Below are 17,942 nucleotides of genomic sequence, written 5' to 3'. Positions count from 1 at the left end.
AACAGGATGGACCTTCGTTGGGAAAGACGTTTGTAACTAGAATAATGACACATCCTTGAAAATCACATTAATAATCGTTTTTACTGAAGCTTTCATTGGTTCTGTGTTGATTGACATAATGCTCCGGTACGGGCTTTGCTACTGCACTTTCTCATCTAGGAGAAAATGAGGACTGCAGATTCTGGAGATCAGAGCTGAAAATGTTTTGCTGGAAAAGCGCAGCAGGTCAGGCAGCATCCAAGGAGCAGGAGAATCAACGTTTCGGGCATGAGCCCTTCTTCTGTAATGTATTTTCTGCAATGGTTCACATTTACATCATCAAATGTCCAGTCCGAATAACCTGTCATTATTCTTCATGGGATTCACTGGAATTGGCTCAAATCGGACACCCAGCAGTTCAACTGGAGGGTAGGATGTAACTCAGAGAGCAACACACCGAGAAAAAGAGAGAGAGAGATAGAGTTCTGAGTGTAGTGGTGTTAAAGGACATGTGTATCTGAGTTGAATTGGTGCACTGGCTGGACACTGAACTGGATGAATGGGACACCGGCTGGAGACGGCACTGGATGAATGTTTCTCTGGCTGGAGACTGCACTGGATGAATGGTTCTCGAGCTGGAGACTGTACTGGATGAATGGGACACTGGCTGGAGACTGCACTGGGTGTTGGTTCTGGGCACATTGTGTCGAAGAGGCAGAGCGGGCAGTTTCTGGTTAGAAACGGAAGCTTCTGCAGCTTCTCCTGGCTTCTAGCTCCATCATTAAATCAGGAGCAGTTTCAACAGAGGAACCCCATTTCTCATCAACACACACCAACACCATCATCAGAACAGAAGGAATAGAAACAGCATGAGGCCATTCACACCCTCCAGCCTGCTACACTAAACTCCAGGAAATAATGCCCCAATCAACTCCAACTCTCCTCATCGGAGAATCCCCTGATTCCTGGAATCAGTCTCGTAAATCTTTGTTGTGCTCCCTCCAAGGTGAATCCATCCTTCTAAACGTAAGGAGACTGAAACTGGAACCAGTGCTCCAGTTGGGCCCTCAATAAGGTCACATATAAGTGGTATAAGAGTCAAAAAGTGTGGCACTGGAAATGCACAACGGATCAGGAGCAGGAGGGTTGACAGTTCGGGCATATGCCCTTCCTCAGGAATGGAGAGGTGCAATAAGATCTGGGCGTCCTTGTACATCACTCACTGACAGTAAGTCTGTAGGAGCAGCAGGCAGTGAAGAAGGTAAATAGTATGTTAGTTTTTATAGTGACAGGGTTTGAGTACATGAGCAAGGATGTGCTGTTGCAATTGTACAGCGCTTGAGTGAGATCACACCAGGAGTAGTTAATCCAAAATTGGCTCAGTGAAAGGAGATAAGAGGGTGGAGGCAGACGGTTGTCTGTGTGACCCCAGTACAGCGTGCAGTGGGATACCACAGGGATCAGTGTTGAGTCCCTTTTTTGATATTTGGAAAAAATGTTGATGAGATTGTTGATTACAGAGTTTGCAGATGACAAGAAGATTGCTGGACGGTTGACAGCGAAGAAGAAGGTTTTAGATGGCAGTATGTTATAATTGGATTGGTCAGGTGGGAAGATCAGAGGCGGATGGAATTTAACTCTGATAAATGTGAGGTGACGAACTTTAGAAGATATAACATGTCAATAGAACAGTTATGAAGGTGTACAGGGCACTTGCTTTTATCATTTCAGGCATAGAACATTGTGGATATGTTGGAGCTATACAGACTTTTGCTTTGGTCACAGCTGGAGTGCTGTGTGCAGTTGTGGTTACCACACTATAAGAAGGATGTGAATGTACTGGAGGGAGTGCACAGGAGATTGACCAGGAAGTTGCCTCGGATGGAGCATCTCAGCGATGAGGAGAGGCTGGATAATCTCCTGCTTTGGAGCAGAGAAGGTTGAGGGGAGACATGACAGAGAGATAAAAGATAACGAGGGGAATAGACAACATGAATAGAAAACAGTTTTTCTCTTAGTTGAACAGTCAATAACAAGTTGGCACACATTCAACATGAAAGGCAGGAGATTCAGAGGGGATTTATGAAGCAAAGTTTCACTCAGAGGGTTGTGGGGCTCTGGAACACACTGCCTGGGTTGGCTTTTTGAAATGGGTAACCTCACAGCCTTTAGAATGTACTTGGATGAACACTTGAAATGTCATAGTTTTCTGGGCTGTGGGTCTTGTGTTGGAAAGTGAGGCTGCAATAGGTTTAGTGTAGTTTGGCTGGTACAGATTTTATGGGCTGAAGGGCCTCTTCTCTAATGTGTAATTTTATGATTCTGTTGTGTGCAGTTTCAATTTCCTTATCTGAGGAAGGATGTTCTGGCTGTGGAGGGAGGGCAGCGAAGGTTTACCAGGCTGATTCCAGGGAAGACAGCACTTGGATCTGAGGAGAAACTGGATTGGTAAGTATTATATTCATTGGAATGTCAAAGATTGATGAGATTTCATTGAAACCTATACAATCCTAAAAGAACAAGACAGGATAAACTCAGGAAGGGTGTTCCTGATGACTGGGGAGTCCAGAAACAGGGATTAGAGTTCAAGGAAATAGAAAAGGCCATTTAGGACCGAGGTGAGGAGACATTTGTTTGTCCAGAGAATAGAAAGCCTGTGACATTTTCTGTCACAGAAAGTGGTTGGACACAAAATATTGACTGTTTTCAAAAAGGAGCTTGATATAGTTCTTAGGAATAAAGGGATCAAAGAGTATGGGGAGAAAACAAGAATCATGGTCTGATTTGGATGATCAGCCATAGTCAGATAGAATGGTAGAGCAGGCTTGAATGGCTGAATGGCCTACTTTTGCTCCTACTTTCTATGCTTCCATGTTTGAGATGCCGTTCATCAATGTGGAAACATGTGGGATTTGAGAACATCATTTGTCTTGGGTCAGAAAGTAGTTTGGAGTTGGGAGACAGATTGGAAGAATAATGTGTGTCCTCCAATGAGCAAGATGTGAATGGTGGTGTCCTTGGGGTTCTGTGCTGGGACCTCAGCATTTCATGATTTTTCTCAATAATTTGGATGAATGAATGGAAAGTCATTATCCAAAAATGCTGACCACACTGAGTGAGGCAGCTCGGATGAGGTCGCAGAGGCAGAGAGGGTGAAGGATAAGGAGGGGTTTGAGAACAAGCATGAGAATTTGAAAATTGAGATTTTGTCGGACTAGAAACCATTGCAGGTCAGAAAGGGGATGGAGAAATAGGACTTGGTGCAAGTTTAGATACTGTCAGTAGAGTTTGGATGTGCTGAAGTTTTGCTAGAGCGATGGCAGTGATGTGGGCCAGTTACATGGATGGAATAAGTACGGAGGGATATGGACCAAATGCGAGCAAATGGGACTAGATTAATTGTGAAAATTGGGTGACATGGACAGGTTTTGCCAAAGGGCCTGTTTCCACGTTCTAAACCTCTATGATTCTGTGACAAGACCAGAATGGTCATGTTTGGAGTTCCCATGACATGGCTGAGATTTTCAGTGGCTGACCTTTGTGATGTGAAGGATGTGGGGCTCAGAGTAGCCTCAAAGATGAGGCCAAGCTTGGAAAGAGTCTGGTTGAGCAGCAGACTGTGCTCAGGGAGAGGGATGGAGTTTGGACTAGGAGCTGAAGAAGATGTCTTTGATCTTCCTAATGTGTTTCACAATGATCCTGGCTCCTCAGTCCTGACTGCTCTTAGTTGCTGTGATTGTCACTGATTGGACACTTATTATTAGAGATTCTGACCACAGCAGAAAGCCCCAGTGTAAAAAAATAACTGCAAAGACTGTCAGATCGCAAGGATGAAACTTCACCAAGAGAGGAAGTGAAAGAAGGAGCTCGGGGCAGCTGGACGTTTGTTACTGAGACGAGAGAAAACTGTGAACGGTCTGCACTCCCTGGAACCTGACAGCACAGGAGGAGGCTATTCAGCTCATCGTGCCTGTGACTGATCCAATTAGTCCCATTGACCCACTCTCTCCCCCTAATCAACTAATCTTTCCTTTTTAGCTTGATCACTAATTCCTTCGTATCGACCTGGGGCCACAGAATGAGACTGCACTGAATGGGGCCACTGAATGAGACTGGGCTCCAAAGTGGCATCTCATTCATTCATTGGGAGATAAGCTGCCTGGGCTGGGAAATGGAGCTCAGGACCCTGAACATTCCCTGTCCCCTCCTGAGGGATACTTTAGGTTGGGGCACAGTCCATGGAATGCGACAGTACATTCCTACCTCACCCATTTCCCCACTGTGTGTGTGTGAGGCTAGAGCCTGTAGAAGCCATTGACATTTTAGATCATCGAACATAAAACATGGAACTTAGAACAGTGCAGTCCAGTACAGGCCCTTCAGCCCATGGTACTGTGCTGAGCATTTATCTTAATCTAAGGTCAACCTAACCTACACACCCTTCAATTTACTACCATTCTTGTGCTTCTCCAGCATTCACTTAAATGTCCCTAATGTCTCTGACTCTACGACCACCACTGTAAGTGTATTCCACATACATTCCACTCTCCGAATAAAGAACCTACCTCTGACATCTCCCCTAAACCTTCCTCCAGTCACCGTAAATTATGTTCCCTCATGATAGCCATTTCTGCCCTGGGGAAAAATCTCTGGCTATCTATTCTATCTATGCCTCTGATTAAATTACACACCTCTATGAAGTCACCTTTCTTCCTTTTTCTCTACAGTGTGAAAAATCCCAGCTCACTTAACCTCTCTTCATAAAACAAGCTCTCCAATCCAGACAGAATTCTGATTAACGTCCTCTGCATTGTCTCTAAAGCATCAACATCCTTGTTATAATTAAGCAACCAAAACGGGATACAATATTCGAAGTGTCGTCCAATCCGGGTTTTACAGAGCTGCAGCAAAACCTCGCAGCACTTAAACTCAATTCCCTTGTTAATTAAAGCCAAAACACCAAATGGCTTCTTAATAACCCTATCAACTTGGGTGGCAACTTTGAGGGATCTATCTACGTGAACCCCAAGATTCCACTATTCCACACTGCCAAATATCCTGTCTTCAGCATTCAAATTCAAAATTCCAAAAAGAATCACTTCACATTTATTCAGGTTGAACTCCATCTGCCACTTCTCAGCCCAGCTCGACATCCTGTCAATGTCTTGTTGTCGCCTGAAACAGCCCGCAATACTGTCTACAACACCACTGGCCTTTGCGTCATCATCAAACTTACTAGCCCACTCTTCCCCTTCTTCATCCAAATCATTTATAAAAACTAAAAAGAGCAGAGACCCAAGAAGAGATCCCTGTGGAACACCACTGGTCACCGACCTCCAGGTGGAATGCATTCAATCCACTGCCACTCTCTGTCTGCTTTTGGCCAGCCAATTCTGTGTCCAAAGAACCAAATTTCCCTGTATCCCATAACTCCTAACTTTATGAATGAGTCTACTGTGGAGAACCTTATTAAAGGCCTTACTGAAATCCATGTACACCACATCCACTGCTCAACCTTCATCAAAATGATTCGTCATAGCTCAAAGAAATCAACAAGGCTTGTAAGCCATGACCTGTACCTCACAAAGCCATGTTGACTATCTTTAGTCAAACTATGTTTTTCCAACCAGTCATAAATCCTATCTCTCAGAATCCTTACCAGTACCTTTCTTACCACAGACAAAAGATTGACTGGTTTCTAATTCCCAGGGGTTTCCCTATTCCACTTCTTGAACAGAGGAACAACACCGCCAGAGGTGCAGCAATCTCATTCCTCGCTATCTGTAGTAACCTTAGATACATCTGGTCTGGTCCTAGAGATTTATCTATCTTGATGCTTCCCAGAAATTTCAGCACATCCAATTTCTTAATATCAATCTGTTCAAGCCTATTAACCTTCCCCACAGCTTTCTCACTATTAAAACAAAGCCTGTCTCTCGTGAACACTGAAGGAAAAGAAAACTCACTCGGGCCTCCCCTACCTCTTCCAATTCCAGGCATGAGTGCCCTCCTTTACCCCTCATCAGCCCTACCCTCTCTTTGGTCATTTTTATATTCATCATGTAAATGTAGAATGCCTTTGGGTTTTCCCTAATCCTTCCCGCCAAGGTTTTATCATGCTCCATCCTCCATTTCTGAGTTCATTCCTAGTCATTCTGTAATCCTCTAAACCAGTGCCAGATAGAGTCATAGAGTCATAGAGATGTATAGCATGGAAACAGACCCTTCGGTCCAACCTGTCCACGCCGACCTGATATCCCAACCCAATCTAGTCCCACCTGCAAGCACCTGGACCATATCCCTCCAAACCCTTCCTATTCATATATCCATCCAAATGCCTCTTTTCTGTTGCAATTTTACCAGCCTCCACCACATCCTCTGGCAGCTCATTCCATACACATACCACCCTCTGCATGAAAAAGTTGCCCCTTAGGTCTCTTTTATATCTTTCCCCTCTCAACCTAAATCTATGCCCTCTAGTTCTGGACTCTCTGATCCAAGGGAAAAGACTTTGTCTATATATCCTATCCATGCCCCTCATAATTTTGTAAACCTCTATATGGTCATCCCTCAGCCTCCGACACTCCAGGGAAAACAGCCCCAGCCTTTCAGCCTCTCCCTATAGCTCAAATCCTCCAACCCTGGCAACATCCTTGTAAATCTTTTCTGAACCCTTTCAAGTTTCATCTTTCCGATAGGAAGGAGACAAGAATTGCATGCAATATTCCAACAAATGCCTAACCAATGCCGCTAATGACGTCCCAACACCTTTACTCAATAGTCTGACCAGTAAAGGAAAGCATACCAAACGCCTTCTTCACTATCCTACCTACCTGCAACTCCACTTTCAAGGAGTCATGACCCTGCACTCCAAGGTCGCTTTGTTCAGCAACACTCGCTAGGACCTTACCATTAAGTGTATAAGTTCCCAAAATGCAGCACCTCGCATTTATCTGAATTAAACTCCATCTTCCACTTCTCAGCCCATTGACCCATCTGGTCCAGATCCTGTTGTAATCTGAGGTAACCCTCTTCGCTGTCCACTACACCTCCAATTTTGGTGTCATCTGCAAACTTACTAACTGTACCTCTTATGTTCGCATCCAAATCGTTCATGTAAATGCCAAATAATACAGGACCCAGCACCGATCCTTGTGGCACACCACTGGTCACAGGCGTCCAGTCTGAAAAACAACCCTCCACCACCACCCTCTGTCTTCTACCTTTGAGTCAGTTCTATATCCAAATGGCTAGTTCTCCATTTATTCCATGAGATCTAATCTTGCTACTCAGTCTCCCATGGGGGACGTTGTCGAATCCCTTACTGAAGTACATATAGATCACATCTACTGCTCTGCCTTAATCAATCTTCTTTGTTACTTCTTCAAAAAACTCAGTCAAGTTTGTGAGACATGATTTCCCACGCACAAAGCCATGTTGACTATCCCTAATCAGTCCTTGTCTTTCCAAATACATGTACATCCTGTCCCTCAGGATTCCCTCCAACAACTTACCCACCACTGAGATCAGTCTCACCAGTCTATAGTTCCCTGGCTTTCCCTTACCACCCTTCTTTATCAGTGGCATCACGTTTGCCAACCTCCAGTCTTCCAGCAGCTGACCTGTGACTATAGATGATACAAATATCTTAGCAAGAGGCCCAGCAATCACTTATCTAGCTTCACACTGAGTTCTCGGGTACAACTGATCAGGTCCTGGGGATTTATCCACCTTTAACCGTTTCAAGACATCCAGCACTTACTCTTCTGTAATTTGGACATTGTGCAAGATGTCACCATATATTTCCCTATAGTCTATATCCTCCATATCCTTTTCCACAATAAATACTGATGCAAAATATTCATTTATTATCTCCCCCATTTTCTGTGGCTCCACACAAAGGCTGCCTTGCTGATCTTTGAGGGGCCCTATTCTCTCCCTAGTTACCCTTTTGTCCTTAATATATAAGTTAAAACCCCTTGGATTCTCCTTAATTCTATTTGCCAAAGCTATCTCATGTCTCCTTTTTGCCCTCCTGATTTCCCTCTTAAGTATACTCCTACTTCCTTTATACTCTTCTAAGGATTCACTTGATCTATCCTGTCTATTGCTGACATATGCCTCCTTCTTTTTCTTAATCAGACCCTCAATTTCTTTAGTCATCCAGCATTCCCTATACCTACCATCCGTCCCGTTCACCTGTCAGGAATGTACTTTCTCTGGATTCTTGTTATCTCATTTCTGAAGGCTTCCCATTTTCCAGCCGTCCCTTTACCTGTGAACATCTGCCTCCAATCAGCTTTCGAATGATCTTGCCTAATACCGTCAAAATTGGCCTTTCTCCAATTTAGAACTTTAACTTTTAGATCTGGTCTATCCTTTTCCATCATGACTTTAAAACAAATAGAATTATGGTCGCTGGCCCCAAAGTGCTCCCCCACTGACACCTCAGTTACCTGCCCTGCCTGATTACCCAAGAGTAGGTCAAGTTTTGCACCTTCTCTGGTAGGTACATGCACATACTGAATCAGAAACTTGTCCAGTATGCACTTAAGAAATTCCTCTCCATCTAAACATTTAACACTATGGCAGTCGCAGTCGATGTTTGGAAAGTTAAAATCCCTGACCATAACTACCTTATTATTCTTACACATAGCTGAGATCTCCTTACAAGTTTGTTTCTCAATTTCTCTCTGACAATTAGGGGGTCTATAATACAATCCCAATAAGGTGATCTTCCCTTTCTTATTTTTCAGTTCCCATTCTTGCTTCCTCAAACTTAAGTAAGCTTCCTTCATCCTCTTGACAAGAAGCTTCACCTCTTGTCATCTAAGGGTCCTTCACCTTGCCATTCTTGTGTCAGTGGGACAAAGTTATCCAACACTCGCAACAAGTGCTCCCAAACGGCATCCACAATTCTGTTATGGTGGTCCCCTAGAACAATTGTTCCTAATTAATACTCTACAGCTCTTGTTTAATAGCAATATAAATCCCCCCTTCCCCCCCACCCCGCCGTTAATATCTTCCCATGTGGTCTGTTCCTATCCCTCCCCATGGTTATGGTAAAGGTGAGGCAGTTGTGGTCACTATCACTGAAATGTTCTCCCACCAAAAGATGTGACACCTGAACTGACTAATTCCTAGCACCAAATCTAATATGGCCTCCCTCCTAATCATCCTATCTGCATATTGCATCAGGAATTCTACTTCGATACACGTGACAACATCGGCTCCATCCAGACAATCTGCACTAAGGAGGTCCCAATCAATATTGGGGAGGTTGAAGTCACCCATAACAACAACTCAGTTACATCTGCAGCTTTCAAAGATCTGCTGTCCAATCTGTTCTTCCATCTCTCTGCTCGCATTTGGGCGTCTATCAAAAACAACAAACAAAGTGATTGCTCAACCCAAGCCCTCCCCAATAACCTGCTTTGCTGCAGCTGTGGTGCACTCTCTAATTAACAATGCTACCCCCCACCTCTTTTGCACCCCTCCGTGTTCTTTCTAAAAAAATCTGAACCCCAGAACAACCAGCAATCATTCCTGCCCCTGTGAAATCCATGTCTCTGTTATAGCCATAGCATCGTACTTCCAAGTACTGATCCATGCTCTAAGTATATCACTCTTATTCCTTGCATTCAAACAGACCTGTATTAACTCATCAACTGTGTATCCTTCTTTACAGACACTCTGCATTCTATTTCTGCGCATTCAATAACTACCTTCGATAGCTGGTTTAAACCCTCGCAAAGTGTTCGAGCAAATCTCCCATCCAGGACATTGTTGCCTCTCCAGTTTAAGTGCAAACCATCCTTCATGTCCAGGTCCCACCTTCCCCAGAAGGTACCTAATCATCCACGTATCTGAATTATGAACAATTCTGACCACACCTGCTTCCCATAAGCATTGAACACATTACTAATATACAAACAGTCCATCGTCTCAGTGGTGTAAGACAATGAAGGGACCTGGAGGCTGGATGGGAGAGAGATGTGAATGGGCAGAGGTCCAAGTATATAGAGATACAGGAATGAGGGAGAGCCAAGGGAGAGAGGCTCATAGAGAGAGAGAAGGACTCTGAAGAGTCGGGGTAGAGTGACACAGAGTGGGTCAGAAATGTGAGAGATACGGAGTGAGGGAGTCTGAAGTAGAGACATTGAGATGGAGAGAGAGCAGGAGAATTGCATTGGGAGAGAAAGTGAAAATGTCAGCAGTGAAGCAAGTGAGAATGGGTGGAGGAAGCTGGGTGAGGACATTGAAATCATGGAGTTAGCAGGCGGAAGGAACAGGAATAAGGGTTTCTGTGGTCAAGGGGCTGCTGTCGTGCAGAGATAGACATTGTTGTGGAGGTAGAGAGATTGTTGGGTTTGAAGCTCAAATACAGGACAGTCCATTAGGAAGGAGGTCGATGATAACTGGTCTCTATTGCAGGGTCCAATGGGAAGGAGGTAAATGTTTATTGGTGAAAGACACACATCCATTGGTGACGAAGAGATGAGTATGGTTTTCTGTGCCTTAAACTATATCCACCTGGGAAGCAGGTGGAAATGGAGACAGAAAAAACGGGAGAGAAGGAGGGATGGAAAGACGGAGGGAGACAGGGGGAAATAGTAAGCAGGAAACTATCAGTGAGACAGAGGGAAAGGAGGCATTTAACTGCTGCCCCAGGACTCGGTGTTCCAATGTCAAGCAGTAAGACGGGGTATAGAGATCAGTTAGAGAATGACAGAGAGAGTGGGAGAGAGAGAGGCGAGCAGGCAGAGGGACAAGCATCAAGAGTTACAAGAATGAGGGACAGAATGAGAGAGAAAGGCTGATAGATACAGAGGGGTGGTGAGACAGAGCCTGCTAGAGATAGCGAGAAAGATGGGGAGTGAGGAAGAATAAGAGAAAGAGAGATGGGATGAGTAAGAAGTAGAGAGAGGTCAAGATGAAGAGAGACATAAAGAGTGAGAGAGAATGAGGTGAAAAAGAGAGAGAGTGAAAGAGTCAGGAATGGAGACAGAGATATCGAGATGGAGAGAGAGACAGAAAGTGTGTGAGGGTTGCTGTGGGAGAGATTGACAAAGAATCTGGAGTAAAGAGAGAGAAAGCGTGACAGAGAATACGCACAAATGGGTCTTTTTGTGTTGGTCAGAATATACCAAGTGAGATTGCCATAGGGATCAGTGCTGGGTGTAATTCTTTTTCCAGTCTCTGTCAATGACTTGGATGAAGTATGAGAAAGAAAATTGTCAATAAGAAAAAGGTTGTTTGGAAAGTAAGTTGTGACACGGTCTGAAGGAGGCTATACAAAGATGTAACAAATGGACAATAATGCGGGAAAAATGTGAAATTGACCAATTTGAAGGAAGGATAAATATAGCGATTGCAACAAGGTTTTCCTGATCCACCTCATTGAGTATGAGTTCCTTGGTTTGGGCTGTGAACTGGACCAAAGAAGAGCGTCATGGCTGACAAATATAAACAAGAGTCGCCTCACTCTCGGGCCTAGATCTGAACTGGCTGGTCAGAATCCTTCTACTGTGAATATGTAAATAAAGCGTGACTTGGTAACACGATGCTGGTATCTGAAGTTATTTCGACAAGAAAAGCATATTACCCGAATGACAAAACATGGGGAGGGAGAAAGATAGAGAGAGTGAGATCTTGGGGGTGGAGGGATGTGGAATGGAGAGAGGTAGACAGAGAAACGGGGGAGAGACAGAGACAGAAAGAGAGAGAGAGAGAGAGAGAGAGGAAAAGAGACATGACAGCAGACTGAGTGAGTGACGGTGTCACAGAGTCAGAGATAAAAAGAGGTCCTTCCACCCATCATGTTTGTACCAGTCAAAAACAACCACCTCACTAATCTAATTTTCCAGTCCTTGACCCATCTTCTAGTATACCTTGGCAGCCCAAGTGCTTATCTGAATACTACTTCAATGTTGTGAGGGTTTCTGTTCCTCTCACCCTTACAGGCAGAGAGTCCCCGATTACCACCACCCTCTGGGTGAAAATGGTTTTCCTCCCATCTCCTCTAAACCTCGTGCCCATGACCTGACATCTATCCCCGTTGTCATTGATCCCTTCATCAAGGGGAAAGATGCATACACCTCATGATTTTATACATCTCAGTCATGTACACCACCAATCTCCTCTGGTCTAAGGGAAACAACTCCAGTCTGTCCAATCTCTCTTCACAACAGAAACTCTCCAGATAACATCCTGGTAAATCCCCTATGCAACCTCTCCACAGCTACCATATCCCACTGATAACGCATATTCCAGAACCGCATACCAATACTGTAGCTGTGGCCGAACCAACATTTCATATAGATCCAAAAAAATCTTCCTGTCCTTAAAATCCTCACCTCAACTATAACAAAAGGAAAATCATAAAGTCACAAAGATGTACAGAAAGGAAACAGACCCGTCCATGCCGATCAGATATCCTAAATAAATCTAGTCTATTATGACAGCATTTAGCCCATTTCTCGTTAAAACGTTCTCAATCATATCGTTGTCCAGATGCCTTTGAAATTTTGAAATGTTCCCATCTGCCTTCTTAACCATTGTATCCAACTATCCTGAAACCTTAAAGGACCAGTGCACATGCACAAAAGGCCCCTCTGATCCTGGGTGCTCCCCAGGGTCCCACTGTCCATCATGCATACATCTACATTGTGTGTCCTGCCCAAGTGCAGAACATCACAGTTATCTGGATTAAATTCAATTTGACATTAATCAGCCCATCTGACCAGTTCGTCTCTATCCTTCTATAATCTAAGGCTATCCATACCTTCAAATTTTCAATCATTTGCAAACTTCCAGGCCAACCTTCCTACAATCAAATTGAAATAATTCACATGAAGGAAAATCAGCAAAGACCCCTAATTCTGATGTTTATGGCTCAATCGTGGAGATAAGGCATCCAGTCAGAAAAACACTCGACAATCAGTAGCCTCTTCTTCCTGGCAAGGAGAGAGAAAATGGAAAGAGAGAGAATGAAAGCTGAGAAAGGGAAAAGAGGGTACAAGGAAGAGAGGAGGGAGAGAAGGACAGGTGATTGAGTCAGAGAGAGAGGAACGAGGAAGTGTGAGGGGCTGAAGTGGCTCTCTCTGCCTGATGCCATTTACACACTGAGGAACACCCAGTCAGACTCTCACAGGTTGCAGCTTTATAAAGCAGAGCCCAGTGAACAGAGAGTTTATCAGGAAACAGGCACAGGGACAGGGGCGCACACCATGATTTCACACATCCAGCTGATCTGGCCCCTGGCATCCTGCGTCACAGGTACAAATCTCTCTCCTTCCACCTTGAATCTTTAGCTGCTCTCCATTTCACTCCAATTCCACTGACTTGTGATTGAAGGGAAAATGCGGAAAGCAGAGGAATGCTCGGTGTCTCCAACAATCTCTCATTTGACCGGCTCTTTCTGGGACAGTTCTGGCCTCATTGTGTTTCTCTCTTACCCCTCAGGTATCAGTGGGGACATCACCATGAGCCAGTCTCCCCCGGTGCTGTCAGTGAGGCTGGGCCAGAGTGCAACCATCACCTGTACGGCCAGTCAATCTGTTAGCAATGAGCTTTCCTGGTACCAGCGGCGAGAAGGTCAGAAACCCTCACTCCTGATCTACAATGCAGCAACTCGATTCACAGGAGTCTCCGATCGATTCACCGGCAGTGGATCAGGGCCAGTTTCACCCTGACAATCAGCAACGTTCAGAATGAGGATGTCGCTGACTATTACTGTACGCAAGGTTACAGCAACCCTTTTACGTTTGGTAAAAGAACCAAGCTCTGACTGAGTAAGTAAACCTCAATCCTCCATTATTCACCCTGTCAATACTGAAACACACTTTCTAAAACACAAATGCTGAATTGTTGAAGGTGTTATTGGGGAGCTGCAGTGAATAAAATGGTTGAACGAGGAGCACTGTGTCTAACAGGGTGTCCAGCTGTATTTCTTCAGTTTCATTGCGCCTTTAAGCAGCAAGATATAAGTCAGTAAGTTTTACTCCCCTTGTGAAGGATCTCTGTCCATTTGCACCCTGTGGTCCCATTCCTGCAGCATGGAGTGAAATCAGCGAGTAACCTCCTACTAGTCTCTCTGTGACGGACATGGGCAGAGTTAAATGTGAGCTCTGGATCCCTGTCCCAGTCTCTGATCTCACTGACCTCAGCAGCAGCAGCAGCAGTAGCAGCACTGTGAGAAACCGAGCTCGCACCTCCCCCAGCTTAAATTTTGCTCAATCACATAATCACAGAATTGTTACAGTGCACAAGGAGGCCATTCTGACCATCCTGTCTGTACGGCCTCTCTGAATGAGCAATTCACTGAGTGTCATTCTCCTGCCTTCTCCATGTCAGACTGTACATTGTTCATTTTCAACTAAGTCTCATTCCCTTTGGAATGTTCCAATTGAAGCTGCCTCCACCACACTCTCAGGCAGTGCATTCCACACCTTAACCACTCACTGGCTGAAAACGATTGTCATTACCTCACTTTTGCTTCTTTTACGAATTACTTTCAATTTGTTGTCTTGTCGTTCTCAATCCTTTCCTGATTAGGGACATTTTCTCCCTATTTACTCTGTCAACATCACTACTCATTTCAAGTCCTCGAACAAATGTCCTCTCTGCCTTCCCTTTCCCAAGTAACATTGTTCCAAGATCTCCAATCTATCTTTTCTCGTCGACGTTCCTTTTTGCGGAAACTTCCTTGGGATTGTTTTTTGCCCTCTCTGCAAAGTATTAATATCATTCCTGAAGTATTCACCTGATCTATATTGCTGAGACCCATTTGCCACCATTTGACCCATATCGCTCTATACCTTTCCTGTTCATGTATCTGCGCAAATGTTTTTTAAATGTTGTAATGTTTTCACCTCCACCACTTCCTCTGGCAGCTCATTCCGTATAATTCAGCTGTGTGGGTGAAAAAGTTGCTCTCATGTCCCTTTTAAATCTTTTCCCTCTCACCTTAAACTATGCCATCCAGTTTTGTGATCCCCTACTGTGGAAAAAGACCTTGGATAATTACGTTATCTATTGTCATGGACCAGGCCAGACCCCCTCAAAACATTTCGAGAAGTTAGTCCAGATTGTCATTTTTCTAGTTGTTCTGAGCAGGTGAACAGTGGATATTCCAGGAATGATGCAGATGGTCAAAACCCCTTGGCTTTAAACAAAACAGAATTTATTTACAGTGTACCAACTGAAACATATAAAAGAGAACAGAATATAGAATAACATAACCTATCTGAGACCCATTCGACTATCCCACTTAATGCCCATCAACAGGGTGATAGCAGATGGAAGGTATTCAGCCCGGAGCTCAGTGATTGGTGGTGTTCTGCAGGGATCTGTTCTGCAGGGATCTGTTCTGGGATTTGTGCTCTCTGTGATTTTTAGAAACGACTTGAAAGAGGAAGTGGAAGTGTGGATTTGTAAGTTTGCTGATGACTGAAGGTTGGTAGAGTGGTGGATAGTGTGGGTGGGCTGTTGTCGTTTGCAATGGGATATTGACAGTAAGTAGAGCTGGACTGAGAAGTGGCAGATGGAGTTCAACCTGGAAAAGTATGAAGCAATTCATTTTGTTAGGTCAAATTTGAATGCAGATTACAGGGTTAAAGGCAGTTTGGATGAACAGAAGGATCTTGCGGTCCATGTCCATAGATTTCTGCAAGTTGCCACCCATGTTGATAGGGTTGGTAAGAAGGAGTATGGTGTGTTGGTTTTCATGAGCTGGAGAATTGAGTTGAAAGGCCCCAAAGTAAATCGCTGGTTAGACCACACCCTAAATATTGCGTTCGGTTCTGGTCACCTCATTATCTGAAGGGTGTGGAAACTTCACAGAGGATGCAGAGGATATTTACCAGGATGCAGGCTGGACTGTAGGATAAAGGCTGAGGGAGCTAGGGCTTTCCTCACTGGAGCAAAGAAGGATGAGAGGTGACTTGATAGAGATGCAAAAAGATGATGAGAGGCGTAGATAGAATGGATAACCAGAGACCTTTTCCCAGGACAGAAATGGCTTCCTTGAGGGGACCAAATTTTAAGATGGTTGGAGGAAGGTTTAGGGAGATGGAGTCATAGAGATGTACAGCATGGAAACAGACCCTTTGGTCCAACTCATCCATGCTGACTAGATATCCCAACCCAATCTAGTCCCACCTGCCAACACCTAGCCGATATCCCTCCAACCCCTTCCTACTCATTTACTCATCCAAATGCCTCTTAAATTTTACAATTGTACCAGCCTCCACCACTTCCTTTGGCAGCTCATTCCATACACTTATCACCCTCTGCGTGAAAACGCTCCCCCTTAGGTCTCTTTACATCTTACTCCTCTCACGCTAAACCTATGCCCCCTAATTCTGGACTCCCCCACCCCAGGAAAGAGACTCTGTCTATTTATCTTATCCAGGCCCCTCATGATTCTATAAACTTCTATAAGATTGTTCCTCAGCCTCCTATGCTCCAGGAAAAACAGCCTATTCAACCTTCTCTACAACTCAAATCCTCCAACTCTGGAAATATCCTTGTAAATCTTTTCTGAACCCTTTCACGTTTCACAACATCTTTCCGATAGGAAGGACTTCAGAATTGTACACAATATTCCACAAATGACCTAACCAATGTCCTGTACAGCAGCAACATGACCTCCCAACTCCTGTACTCAACACTCTGACCAATGAAGGAAAGGATACCAAATGCTTTCTTCACTATCTTATCCATCTGTGACTCCACCTTCAAGGAGCTATGAACTTGCACTCCAAGGTCTCTGTTCAGGAACACTCCCCAGGACCTTACCAATAAGTATAAGTCCTGCTAAGATGTGCTTTCCCAAAATGCAGCACATCGCACTTATCTAAATTAATCACCATCTGCCACTTGTCAGCCCATTGGCCCATCTGATCAAGAGCCTGTTGTAATCTGAGGTAACCTTCTTTGCTGTCCATTATACTTCCAATTTTGGTGTCATCTGCAAACTTACTAACGGTACTTCTTATGCTCACATCCAAATCATTTATATGAATGATGAAAAGTAGTGGACCCAGCACCGATCCTTACGGCACTCCACTGGTCACAGGCCTCCAGACTGAAAATAAAACGTCAACCACCACCCTCTGTCTTCCACCTTTGAGCCAGTTCTGTATGCAAATGTCTAGTTCTGCCTGTATTCCGTGAGAACTAACCTTGCTGCACAGTCTCCCATGGGGAATCTTGTTGAATACCTGACTGAAGTCCATATAGATAACATCTACTGCCCTGGCCTCATCAATCCTTTTTGTTACTTTTTCAAAAGACTCAATCAAGTTTGTGAGCCATGATTTCCACACACAAAGCCATGTTGAGTATCCCTAATCAGTCCTTGCCTTTCCAAGTACATGCACATCCTATCCTTCAGGAATCCCTCCAACAACTTGTCCACCACCGACATCAGGCTCACTGGTCTATAGCTCCATGGCTTGTCCTTACCACCCTTCTGAAACAGATGTCAGAGTTAGGTTCTTTACACAGAGATTTGTGGGTGTGTGGAGTGCATAATGGTAGAGTCAGATACATTTGGGACATTTAAGCAACTCTTAGATCAATACATGGATGATAGTCAAATGAAGGGTATGTAGGTTCATTTGATCTTATAATCATGTTTGATGTTTAATGATGCTGGCCACTCCCCTTGCATTGTACAAATCTTTGTTTGGAAACTTTAAAGCTTCTTCAAGTAGATAAACTCAGACATTTTGGAGTTTTTGTGTTTACGACTCTGAGAAAAAGCCAAGGACAACCTAACCTTATTAAAGGAGCAGCATCGTCACACTCTGGCCCTCATGATTTTATAAAACCTCTAAATGGACATCCTCCAGCCTCCTGCTCCAGGGAAAACGTCCCAGCCCATCCACCTTCTCCTTATAACTCAAACCTTTCCATCTCAGTAACATCATTGTAAATTCTTTTTGCAACTTTTCCAG

At 44.3% G+C, this 17,942-nt stretch overlaps 1 pseudogene; it reads left to right on the top strand.

Moving 5' to 3' along the window:
- The first annotated feature begins 13,208 nt into the window (after positions 1-13,208).
- On the top strand, positions 13,209-13,768 carry LOC132818889 (Ig kappa chain V-V region MOPC 21-like; annotated as a pseudogene).
- Positions 13,769-17,942: the final 4,174 nt, after the last annotated feature.

Source organism: Hemiscyllium ocellatum, chromosome 9, assembly GCF_020745735.1.
Source record: "Hemiscyllium ocellatum isolate sHemOce1 chromosome 9, sHemOce1.pat.X.cur, whole genome shotgun sequence".
Classification (NCBI taxonomy): Eukaryota; Metazoa; Chordata; class Chondrichthyes; order Orectolobiformes; family Hemiscylliidae; genus Hemiscyllium; species Hemiscyllium ocellatum.
The sequence above is the reverse complement of the archived record's forward strand: the minus strand, read 5'-3'. Positions and strand labels throughout refer to the sequence as shown.